The following is a 13,951-nucleotide window of genomic DNA, read 5'->3' as shown; positions in this document are numbered from 1 at the left end:
TTAAAGCTAATTAAACCTTTAACATTGGTATCAGAGCCTCTCTAATCTGGCTAGAACCCTAATTAGGCCTTCTAGATGTGATTAGAATCAAGTTAATGTTGAATTAGCACTATTCCGGATCGGTCAGAGAAGATAGAATGAGGGGAATTGCATGTTTAAGAAATCCCTAATGTTTTCCCTGATTCCGAACCCAAATCGTAGATGAGAAATACCGAAACTTTCTGCAAATCTCAAACCCTGCTGATGCAATACTTCCCTAGAGTTTTGAGGATTTTGGACATCACCTGATGTGAATGCGTTGACGACTTGCCGTCGCCGTGCCGCCGTCATCTCCATGGAGAAGTCGCGCGGAAGATCAAGTCGTCGGGCCGCCCACACCCATGGACGACGACGTGCAAGGCCACCGTGCCAAACGCGTCGCCGTCACCTCCTTATGCCGCAGCAGCACCGGCGAACGCATCCCCTTTCCCCGCCGCCTAACTGCATGCGTGCGACACGGCAGGCGCCGTTCGACGGAGGAGCGCGCGGCCGATGCCTAGGCACGCTCGTCCGACGAACGGGGCCACCATGCCGCCATGGGATCCAGCGAGAGAGGAAGCCAGCCGCCATGGACGCCGTCGGTGACAGGCGGCGCCGCTCGGTCTGTCTCGAGCGGAAAGATCGGGGATGCAGTGGTAAATGTCTAGGGTTAGGCTGGATTGTGTTTTTGGTCAACACAGATTCGATCGGAGCCGTTGGGTCTGATCCAACGACTGGCGGCCACTCAGGACTGTTGGCAAGCTTTCGGGCGTGTAACGGGCCAATTTTGGCTATGGGCTGAGGCCCAGGTTGTCTTCCCCGTGCTATTTAAGTTCTTTCAAAGTTTTATTTTTCTGCTACTCCAATTGTAAAAGGGTTGTCGTGGACTTTGGGCCCAAATAAAATGAGTTTTCGGTCCTGTATTAGATTTTCAGTGCATTTTGTGTAAAAAAATCTGTGGTTGTTTTGTTAATGTTCTATGCACTATTTAAATTAGAAAATTGTGCTTATGTCAAAAGAAAAAAGAAATGCTAATTGTGATAAAGTTTTCTAAAGGGCTGTTGTGGGTTATTATGGGCTGAAATTGTTTACGCTAGTTTCATTTGATTTATATTATTGATGATGTTTTTGCACTGTTATAATTTAAATATCACCAGAAATTATGTAACAAATAGTTTTCGTAGTAGAATGGAACCAACGAGAAGTTTTACTTAGAAAACTAATATGCAATGTAATAATGTTGAAATGTAATAATGTGAAATGACATTAATGCTGAGCACAATTGTTAGTTACTCATTTAACTTTTGTAATATTTTACTTGATCGTAAAGTTTATGGTGATGCAATTCTTATTGCACTTTTCTTAATGATGTAACCGTTACTAATGGGCTAAGGCCACCACAAGTAGAATTTTCATGGCCACATTGCTCAGTTTTTCGCATAGCATCATGCAACACATTATTTTTGGCTGATATGCCTATTGGGCAGAAGTAAAGTTTTTTTATTGGTGCATTTTGTGTCATTCTATTATGATATGCACTGTTGAAATATGCACAGAGACTCAAAGTAATGGAACTATTACAAGTTCCCTTAACAATGAGATTTTGTTTAGGGGATTTATTTTCTAAATATTATGTTATCATATTTTTTGGGACAATTATGAATCTTGATGTCCAACTTTTATAATTTGGAAAAATTTATGATGATTAATATTAAAGACATTTTGTACTTTGAATATTAAGTTTAATCTTTACTCGGTGGTAATTTTGTATCGTTACTATTGATGTTAATTCTAATGGCATTTTCACTATATGCCATTGAGAACTTTAAAGGCAAACTTGACATATATGTTTAATGTTTTTTTAGTGTTAATGAAGTGTCAAATTTAAGTTAAAATGTCTACATAGGTTATGAATCCTTGTGCCTCGTGACACATGGGATTGCACTATATTGTTGCTTTATGTTAATCAAGGTATTAATTTAGCTAATGTTCTTCCTGATCATTATGCGCTTTTTTATGTTTCTCTAGTCAAAATGGAACCAACGAGAAGTTTTGATTAGATATTTAATTAGCAAATATTAATAGTGGCACATGGTGATATTCTGACCAACGTGGATTATTTTTCATGTGTCATCTATGAATAAATAAGATTCTATTCTATTTTCTGCCCAACGGTGATGTAGATTAGAATAACAGTTAAGCATGTTTCTAATTCATCTTATTGTATGATTAATTCATGCTTGATGTTTTCATTATGGTGTTCTATAAATTTTTCGTTGTTTATTAGCAATGAACATTAATGTTTTTGGCACAGTCCATAACTTCAAGTAAACGACTTTCCCACGTGGAGAGTAGAGATTCAAGTCTCATATATGAAGCTCCCACAATTTCTACCAATGATGTTGAAATTTTTAATCATGATGTTAAGGTAGAAATTGGGAGTGTTATGTGCCTTTTCACAAGGCAAAAAGGAGACTAAAGGAAAAGCTATTGGATTTATATCACTAGCATTTAGAGATGGCTTCATTCAACATCTTAATGATGTTGTTTGTTTACGCTCCAAGTTATTGGAGAACCTTAGTTTTTTGTCTGTCTGAAAGAAGGCATTGGTTATGTATGTTTAAATGTATTATGAAGTCAACTCCAATTATGTGATGTTAGTTCCACATTATGGTGAGACAAGTTATGTTTTCACTCAATGGATCATTTGTAAAGATTATGTGTTATGTTACAATTAAAGATGCAAGAGAAGTGTAAATAATGAGACCTTGTCGAAATTGTGGTTTTAGACCACATTTCGAGGGGGAGAATGGAAGTCTCATTCAATATGAGATATAACGCTCACTTCTCCCACTTAGATCATAGCATATAAAACGAAGAAAATATGCATGTCAATTCTCTAATTAAGATGGAACCAACGAGAAGTCTTTCTTGAAGAATGTATGAAAAACACACACTAAAGTTAATTCTCTGATTAAGATGCAACAAGTCTTATTTGGAAGAATGAGTAAAAGTCACCCTGATGTTTAACTCATTTTATCATCTTTATGTGTACTTACCCCCTTATGAGTATTATGCAACACACATTAATGTTAAAGTGGAAAATTTGCCAGCCTGGTATTGATTATGATATTAATGTAACATGTGGTTTATGATTATATTTCTGACCAACGTTGATTATAATCATGTGCCACACTCCATTAAGTTCTTTTTTCTGCCTTCTGCCCTATGGTGATGCAGATTAGAACTAAAATGTATGTCATTAGACTTTGGAGCATGATGTATGTTCTATGAGAATAAAGTAATCACTGGGAACTTGGAGTATAGGATCACAAATCTCGAGGAAAAAAATTATTATCCATGAGATCTTTGTTTCTATGCATCAGGTGGATTGAGGGTTATGAAATCACTAATGCAACACCTAGTGTTGAACCTCATCATTTCCTTGTGATAAATAATGTGTTTGAATGTTCATCTTATTGGCTTCCTGCCATTTAGGATGAAGGCGATGAGCTCTTATGGTGTATGAAACGCATTAGAGTTTTCTGAATGAGTTAATTATGGAGGATATAAATGGCTTCACAAATTAAAACATGACTCTAAGGAAAATCTTGAAAGGTTAAGATGCTTATAACCAAAAGACTTATAGTAAAGAGATAAGTTTTGTCATATGACATCTTTCCTCTTATGTGGGCTAAGGAATTGTAGAGCTGTTTGTGTTTATCATGATGACATGCTTTTATGTTGACTTAAATTAAGAATGTTTACGTGGTTCAACCAGAAGGTTTTCTCATGAAGGGGAAATAACATAAGGCATGTTGTCTGAAGAATGTATTTTATGAACTAACACAAGCTTTGACATAATGTTACCTCTAGTCTGGGGGAGTAAGTTCACTAGCTAATGTAAATGAAAGCTCATTGGCTAAACCAGGAGTTTTCTATCTTTCAATAATGTCATAAAGAATCTTGATGTTCTCTCGTGCATTAATTGTATGGAGATCCACCGAGACATGGGTCCAAAAGGAGCATAAGTCCTATTATGATGACATACATTGACAGAGTACGAAAGATATAGATTATGCGACAATACTCTGCCTCACCTGCTCCTAAAGTCAAGGGCGATAAAGTTGGACATTTAGTGTTTGAGGAACCAATTTTAAACTGATCAGATAATGTCGGTTCCTTATGCTTCAGCTGTCATAAGCACCTTATGTATTAAGTATGTATGCGCCCTCATATTTATGATCGGGATACTTGGCAAAAGAGTGTTTAATCCAGAAGTGGAGCACTAGAAGCCGTTATCAAGCTTTGCATTATATTGCAGGCGATGATTATTACATGCTCACTTATAATGATTTTGATAACCACCTAATTGTGGGTTAGTCAGACATTGTTTTGGCGAGGTGTGTGGACATTAAGAATTCCACGTCATGTTACATCTGCACCCTCGCATGAGGAGCTTTATCGTGGAAAAGCTCCTAAAGGACAACCATGGCATCATCAATGGTGCAAACTATTTATGGCATGTTGAGAGGCTATCAAGCAGATTGTATGTCGAAAGAATCTTATTCCCGAAGTTAAGAGTGGTAGACAGCATATATAGACCACTTACTGCGATTATGAACGCGCGGTACTCTATGCAAGTAACAACGAGTCAACTAGTGTTGCCAAAACCATTGACATTATGTTTCATGGTGTGAAACATAGAGTCCAGGATCAACATATGCTATTTGATTTATATAAGTTTTGCGGTTCCGCTTACTAAAGGCTTACCACCCATTCTTTTATGATTATGTTGCTGGCATGGGTTTGCAAAGCCTTTTGATCCTGAAAATAAGGACCATTAAATAAACCAACTCCCATAAAGCAATATGTTGTCTATTTCAAGATAGAATGATGTCCTATAAGTATCGAGGTTCATTGGCATTTCATTAGCCATTGTAACACTTTACTCTGGTATATTATTTCTATTGAGAGTGGGCGTATGATATTTGTTGATCTTGCGATCAAGGGGGAGAATGTTGGAATTTGATCTCAGGTCATAACTGACCGAGAGAAAAGGGGGAGCTCTTCTCCCACGTTTGTGCTACGATCGGAGGCACACAAAAAGACAACTTTTGGTTTTGGTCCCTATCCCCTTAGCACCAAGTATAAAAAGAGGAGGTTGAGCCCCTTGGGCAACACACACACACACATACATGGGTTAAACCCCAACAAACTCCTAACAGCCGATCCTAAAAAGGTGCCCTAGGGGATCAGAAAGCCATCTCCACCGCCGGCCACCACAAGGTCAGTGCCGGCGGCTTCCTGCTGCCATCAACGTCTCCCTGCCCCTGCTCTTCTTCCGCGGCCACCTCCCTGTTGCTGCTGGAGATTACAAGGTCCAGCCATGGGCTACACAAGGGGCTGCATCGAGTGGCCATGGGAATTCGCCAAGCATCGTAAGTTTGTACGCTTCCGCATAACGCTGGTGTTTTAGTTTAAGATTAGGTTCTAACGGATTAGCTTAAAGCTAATTAAACCTTTAACACGGAATATGCTCGCGAGTGCGAAGGTTGAGCAGCACGTGCCCCTCCGTTCGGCGGAGCGCCAGAAACAGCCACCGGCCTTCGTAGGAGCCGAAGAACCGGGCGCGGCGTGCTTCCTCCGGCAGGTCTAGTGTGTGGCGGCCGCCACCGCTCATGATGCAGGCGAAGGATGGGCCTTGGGCGAGCGGGAGGAGAAGCCAAGGCAGGAGCAGCGGCGGGGGACACGGGACCGTGGGCTTGGTTGTTCGACGCCACGACGTGCAGACGAGGGCCATGTAGACGCCGTCGACAGGGCATGCATGGTAGGCGGGTGTGGATTGATCGGACGATGTCGTCCGGGAGTTGGTCCCAGCGCGCGGGCACCATTTAATTTTTTTTCTTCTGGCGAACAAAGTGTCGACTATCCAACACAATCAGAGGAACCAGAAACGAAAAACACAACCTGCTGCTTGCTGTAGTCGTTGTATGTGATTGTTCGCGCCACGACCTTCTCTTTCTTTTCCTTTATATATGTGAACGACTACAGGTACAGCTGCCGGACTCGGCTCCAAACAAAGCCAAGCCGCGGATGCTAGGATTTCCTTCCGATTTCGTCACGAGGTCACGACTGTAGAAACTTGTATGAACCGTAAATATTTCGGTGTGTATTTCAATGACCCTTAGCGCATCTCCCACGCCTCCCTCAAACCTTTCGCAATCGTTTGGACCGTGTTTTTCGGACCACGGAAGTCGTTCAACGCGGGTCTCTATCGATCTGCGGCGTGGTCCGAATGTCTTTTTTCCCACAAACTGGAGGCAAACGTGGGAGAGGTTTGCTGGAGTCCGGACCGCTTTCACGCCGCTTCTGACCGTCCGGACCCACCCAAAACCCCTCTCCCCTCTCGCGCACGCTTCCCGTCCGACGCCAGCTGCCCGCATTCATGTCGCTGTAGAGTGTGCCGCTCCACATTGAAAGCGGCTCATGGCGGATGCGACCTCCCACTGCCTTCGCCATTGAAGCGGCGCGCCTGCCGAGGGCGCCGCCTGCTGCATGCCCGACTGAACACGCCTCCTCGCCGCATTTAAACGCCTCCATTAAACCCACGTGAAAGCTGAGAAAACTATTCCGACCACACGTCCGTTCACGAGCGGGCCGACATTAAACACAACGCCAGGTAGGCTCCTCCCCTCCGCCCTCTATATAAACGAGGCCAGACATCGGGCAAGAATCGCACCACTCCGCCGCTCCCCATCTCCTTTCACCATTTTCTCTAATCTTTCGATGGCATCCGACGAGCCGGAAGAGCGGTTCTCCGGCATAAAAGCCGGCTGGGTGGCCTAGCTCGACGGAGCAAGTTGCCGCCCCAAGCCGGCGTGTGGTTCAGCAACTCGCCGCTTCAAGCCAGCTCGCAAAGGAGTGGAATATTGCTTCAGGTCGGCACGACGGGGAGCATGCGGCATGGGCATCGTCGCCTCCAGTGCCTGCGACCGTGCCATCCGCCGTCAACACGCATAGCTGTGCCATGCAGGCAGAGAAAGAAACCGGCCACGTGGATGTCGACGAGGTGGCGGGCAACACGTCCGCGCCTGCCGCCGTCCTCAAGGAGAAGTAGAACACAGGAGGCCGCCACCTCTTAGGTCCCTGCTGGTGACCTGGCTTGTTCTTCTTTATCTTAGAGCATCTTGGGCACCCGTCTGAGCTCCACAGAAGCACCCTTCCCCTCCAGCTGAAGCACCCTCTTAGCCGTTCCGATCGATGAGCAGCGCAGCCGGACATAGAGAAGATACGGGGGAAGAATATGCCTCCAAAGCTCCCGACAGTCTGGTTAGGGGGCTGTCGGACATGGGGAAGACAAGCCGCGGCCTTCTGTAGACTAGTGTACTGTATCCGTGTCACGAGAGTGGAGCTCCGCACGACCGTGCGTGCACATAATTTTATCTTTTTAGTTAAAAATATGTCCAAAATATAACCGTTTTCGTCCGGTTTGTATGAAATATGTGTTATGTTTATATGAAATCCTGTCTTGTTTGCATGAATTTCATTTGATTTGTTGAAAAAGAGTTTGAAACGTATGCGGCTACAGTTGGATGGCGCCCTTCCGCATCCATGTCCATGGACTGGGCCCTGTCCACATACGGATGCGGAGAAAATTTACGTGTTGTTGTTGAAGATGCCCTTAGGGGTACATATAGAGTACAACATAGAAAAGGGCTTTGAATACAAGACTGGCTATTGTTGGTTTTATAAACTAATCTTATATACTTTAAAGACTCATCCTCACTTTCCTATTTATTTTAACATGCAACCCATCCACATCATCACACATGCCACCTAGCATATACAACCTGCCACATCATCATTTTTAAGTTTTGTCTAACCACCAACTAAATCTCCTACTTTTGAGTTAACTACTAGAAGGCACACCCATGTACAACTCTGAAAAAAGAATAATATAGCTTCCTTGTCGCAGGGAAGTGCCGCCACGCATGTCTGCCGGGTATGCAACTTCACACCACCGGAGGGCGTCGTGTTGCTCCGCGCCATGGATGCTAGCGCTTGCCACGCACGGTCGTCGTCCCGTTCCCCGCTGGCGCCAAAGGTTTCCTCGTCGGGATCGCCGTGCCTTGCGTCTCGTTTGCCCTGCCTCGTAAACAATCGTCGTTGTTCGTGTGTAACCGCGGTGACCTCCTTTCTGTCAGCAGAGACCGAAGTGCTGATAACATGTGATGAATTGTAATGACAGTAATTGATCGCTTTACATCATGGATTGCATGTTTATATATATCTCCTGAAGGGACATGCCGCACAGACGCGATGTTTGGGAGAGACGCATCGAACAAGAGCGTCTATTGCCCAAAGAATAGGAGGGAAAGTGTGCGGGAACAACACGTCAATTACAAGCATGGATTTCCTTAATTACACGTGCTAATTAGATCTCGACAACTCCCACTATGGGTAGTCTAATGATTCTGTTTCTAATCGTAAGAGCCAGCCGAACAACCTCTCATCTAAACGAAATTACTTCATGTAAGCAACCTTCATAAAAGATTATATGTGGTAGTTTGTATCACCAACCAGGACTAAAGATGAGCCTATATAAACCCTTCGTTGAGCCCGAGCTCTCTGTTCTTCCCCTTTCCCCTCCTCTCTATTCTTCCCCTCTTGCTCGAGCTCATTCTTCATTTTGCCTAAAATTTGTCAAGATTTGAAGGCCCCCCATCCATCCAAGTGATCACAAAGGTTAGAAATTTTGTCCTTTCATCTCTCATTGCTAGATTAGCTCTTGCAATGCTCTATAAATATAGTGATTTGTGAGTTTTAGTTTGGGAGTAATTATATGTAGTAGCTTATTTGATTTATATGCCAGCTAAGCTCTTACCAAAAAAAAGAAGGAAATCTTCTTTAAATGACTGCTCAGTATGAAGGTCCTGTCTGGCTTCTCGTCGAATATATAGGGAATAATAAATATGACAGAGAAAAAGTTCCAGAACCTAAACTCTCATGACTGCCATGTGATTATGACACAACTGCTTTTGGTTGCATTGAGGGGACTTCTACCGAAAAACGTTTGATTAGCCATTGTGAAGCTATGTGCATTCCTCAATGCAATTTCTCAGAAGGTAATTGATCCAGAAATCATACCAAGGTTAGAGAATGATTTGATGCATGTATTGTCCATTTCCGGTTGGTGTTCCCACCATCCTTCTTCAATATCATGAACATCGTAGTTCACCTATGCAAAGAGATTGTCGTTCTGGATCCTGTATTTCTACACAATATGTTCCCCTTTGAGAGGTTCATGGGAGTCTTAAAGAAATATGGTCATAACTTTGCTAGGCCAGAAGGAAGCGTCTCCAAGGGCCATGAAAATAAGGACGTCATTGAGTTTTGTGTTGACTTTATTCCTGACCTTAAACCGATTGGTGTTCCTGAATCGCGGCAGAAGGGCAGACTGGGTGGATATGGCACGCTAGAACCGAAAGCAATAATATGTATGGACGGGCATTCTCTCACTCAAGCACACTACACAGTTCTACAAAATTCCGCCTTGGTGGATCCGTATATCGAGGAACACAAGAATATTCTACGCTCCAAACACACGGCGCAGTCTGATGATTGGATTACACGTGAACAAACGAGGACTTTCGCCGGTTGATTGCAGACACATGCCATGCATGACGACGCTGTTGAAGATGACATGTACTTGCTGTCCCAGTTACCATCTTCGAATATAATGACTTTCAAAGGGTACGAGATAAATGGGAATACATTTTACACGATCTCCCAAGATAAAAAGAGCACCAACCAAAACAGTGGTGTCCGCTTTGATGCAGCAACCAAGAGGGGAAAGGACACATATTATGGTTACATAGAGGAGATATGGGAACTTGACTATGGACGTGGTTTGAAGGCCCCTTTGTTTCGGTGCAAATGGGTCAATCTGACATGATGCGGGGTAATGGAAGACCCGCAACACGGAATGACAACAGTGAATCTCAACAATCTTGCGTACGCAGATGAACCATTCGTCCTAGCCAATGATGTGGCGCAAGTTTTATATGTGAAGGACATCTCTACCAAGCCGAGAAAAAGAAAAGATAAGGGAGTGAATACATCATACGATGAGCCAAAGCGCCACATAGTTCTTTCAGGAAAAAGAAACATCATGGGAGTGGAGGACAAGATAGACATGTCAGAAGATTATGAAAAGTTCCATGAAATTGCTCGCTTCATAGTGAATATTGACCCGAGCATCCAGTTAAATGATGAAGATTGTCCATGGTTACGACGCAAAGGGACACACGTTGTGACGCCCCCGATTTAATCATACACTAATCATACATGCAAACGTGTACGATCAAGATCAGGGACTCACGGGAAGATATCACAACACAACTCTACAAATAAAATAAGTCATACAAGCATCATATTACAAGCCAGGGGCTTCGAAGGCTCGAATACAAGAGCTCGATCATAGACGAGTCAGTGGAAGCAACAATATCTGAGTACAGACATAAGTTAAACAAGTTTGCCTTAAGAAGGCTAGCACAAACTGGGATACAGATCGAAAGAGGCGCAGGCCTCCTGCCTGGGATCCTCCTAAACTACTCATGGTCATCGTCAGCGGCCTGCATGTAGCAGTAGGCACCTCCCGAGTAGTAGCAGTCGTCATCGACAGTGGCGTCTGGCTCCTGGTCTCCAACGTCTGGTCGCAGCAAACGGGTATAGGAAGGGGGAAAAGGGGGAGCAAAGCAACCGTGAGTACTTATCCAAAGTACTCGCAAGCAAGGAGCTACACTACATATGTATGCATTGGTATCAAATGAAAAAGGGGGTAACATATATGGACTGAACTGTAGAATGCCGGAATAAGAGGGGGATAGCTAGTCCTATCGAAGACTACGCTTATGGTTGTTGGGGAACGTTGCAGAAAACAAAAATTTTCCTACTCGTTTCACCAAGATCCATCTAGGAATTCATCTAGCAATGAGTGATTAGATGCATCTACGTACCTTGTAGATCGCGAGCGGAAGCGTTCGAAGAACGGGGATGATGTAGTCAAACACGACGTGATCCAAATCATTGATGACCAAGCGCCGAACGGACGGCACCTCCGCGTTCAACACACGTACGGAACGGATGACGTCTCCTCCTTTCTTGATCCAGCAAGGGGGAAGGAGAGGTTGATGAAGATCCAGCAGCACGACGGCGTGGTGGTGGATGCAGGGCGTCACAGTAGCAGGGCTTCGCCTATACTACGAAAGAGAGACGTAACGGGGAGAGAGGGAGGCGCCAAGGCTGACGTATGAAGTCCTCCCTCTCCTCAACTATATATAGGAGGGCCAAGGGGGGGTGCGCAGCCTAGGAGATCCAATCTCCTAGGTGCGGCGGCCAGGGGAGGTTTCCCTCCCCCCAAGGCACTTAGGGGTGCCTTCCACTAGTGGGACTCCTCCCATATGGAAACCCTAGGCGCATGGGCCTATAGGGGCTGGTGCCCTTGGCCCATATAGGCCAAGGCGCACCCCCTATAGCCCATGTGGACCCCCGGGGCAGGTGGCCCCACCCTGTGGGCCCCCGGGACCCCTCCGGTGGTCCCGGTACAATACCGATAACCCTGAAACTTGTCCCGATGGCCGAAACAGCACTTCCTATATATAATTCTTTACCTCCGGACCATTCTGGAACTCCTCGTGACGTCCGGGATCTCATCCGGGACTCCGAAAAACATTCGGGTTACTGCATACACATATCTTCATAACCCTAGCGTCACCGAACCTTAAGTGTGTAGACCCTACGGGTTCGGGAGACATGCAGACATGACCGAGACGACTCTCCGGTCAATAACCAACAGCGGGATCTGGATACCCATGATGGCTGCCACATGCTCCACGATGATCTCATCGTATGAACCACAATGTCGAGGATTAATCAACCCCGTATACAATTCCCTTTGTCAATCGGTATGTTACTTGCCCGAGATTCGATCGTCGGTATCCCAATACCTTGTTCAACCTCGTTACTGGCAAGTCACTTTACTCGTACCGTAATGCATGATCCCGTGATCAACCACTTGGTCACCTTGAGCTCATAATGATGATGCATTACCGAGTGGGCCCAGTGATACCTCTCCGTTATATGGAGTGACAAATCCCAGTCTCGATCCATGTCAACCCAACAGACACTTTCGGAAATACCTGTAGTGCACCTTTATAGTCACCCAGTTACGTTGTGACGTTTGATACACCCAAAGCACTCTTACGGTATCCGGGAGTTACACGATCTCATGGTCAAAGGAAAAGATACTTGACATTGGAAAAGCTCTAGCAAACGAACTACACGATCTTGTGCTATGCTTAGGATTAGGTCTTGTCCATCACATCATTCTCCCAATGATGTGATCCCATTATAAATGACATCCAATGTCCATAGCCAGGAAACCATGACTATCTGTTGATCAACGAGCTAGTCAACTAGAGGCTTACTAGGGACATATTATGGTCTATGTATTCACACTTGTATTCCGATTTTCGGATAATACAGTTATAGCATGAATAAAGACAATTATCATGAACAAAGAAATATAATAATAATGCTTTTATTATTGCCTCTAGGGCATATTTCCAACAGTCTCCCACTTGCACTAGAGTCAATAATCTAGTTACATTGTGATGAATCGAACACCCATGGAATTCTGGTGTTGATCATGTTTTGCCCTAGGGAGAGGTTTAGTCAACGGATCTGCTATATTCAGGTCCGTATGTACTTTACAAATCTCTATGTCTCCATCTTGAACATTTTCACGAATGGAGTTGAAGCGACGCTTGATGTGCCTTATCTTCTTATGAAACCTGGGCTCCTTGGCAAGTGCAATAGCTCCAGTGTTGTCACAAAAGAGTTTGATTGGCCCCGACGCATTGGGTATGACTCCTAGGTCGGTGATGAACTCCTTCACCCATATTGCTTCATGTGTTGCCTCCGAGGCTGCCATGTACTCCGCTTCACATGTAGATCCCGCCACGACGCTCTGTTTGTAGCTGCACCAGCTCACTGCTCCATCATTCAACATATACACGTATCCGGTTTGTGACTTAGAATCATCCAGATCTGTGTCGAAGCTAGCGTCGACGTAACCCTTTAAGACGAGCTCTTCGTCACCTCCATAAACGAGAAACATTTCCTTAGTCCTTTTCAGGTACTTCAGGATATTCTTGACCGCTGTCCAGTGTTCCTTGCCGGGATTACTTTGGTACCTTCCTACCAAACTTACGGCAAGGTTTACATCAGGTCTGGTACACAGCATGGCATACATAATAGAAACTATGGCTGAGGCATAGGGGATGACACTCATCACTTCTATATCTTCTGCCGTGGTCGGGCATTGAGCCGAGCTCAATCTCACACCTTGCAAAACAGGCAAGAACCCTTTCTTGGACTGATCCATTTTGAACTTCTTCAAAATCTTATCAAGGTATGTGCTTTGTGAAAGACCTATGAGGCGTCTTGATCTATCTCTATAGATCTTGATGCCTAATATATAAGCAACTTCTCCAAGGTCCTTCATTGAAAAACTCTTATTCAAGTAGGCCTTGATGCTGTCCAAGAGTTCTATATCATTTCCCATCAAAAGTATGTCATCTACATATAGTATGAGAAATGCGACAGAGCTCCCACTCACTTTCTTGTAAACGCAGGCTTCTCCATAAGTCTGCGTAAACCCAAACGCTTTGATCATCTCATCAAAGCGAATGTTCCAACTCCGAGATGCTTGCACCGGCCCATAAATTGAGCGTTGGAGCTTGCACACCTTGTTAGCATTCTTAGGATCGACAAAACCTTCTGGCTGCATCATATACAATTCTTCCTTAAGGAAACCATTAAGGAATGCCGTTTTGACGTCCATTTTCCATATTTCATAATCTTAGAA

The sequence above is a fragment of the Triticum urartu genome, chromosome 2A (assembly GCF_056163025.1).
Source record: "Triticum urartu cultivar PI428250 chromosome 2A, HENAU_Tu73, whole genome shotgun sequence".
Classification (NCBI taxonomy): domain Eukaryota; kingdom Viridiplantae; phylum Streptophyta; class Magnoliopsida; order Poales; family Poaceae; genus Triticum; species Triticum urartu.
Note: the sequence above shows the minus strand (reverse complement) of the source record.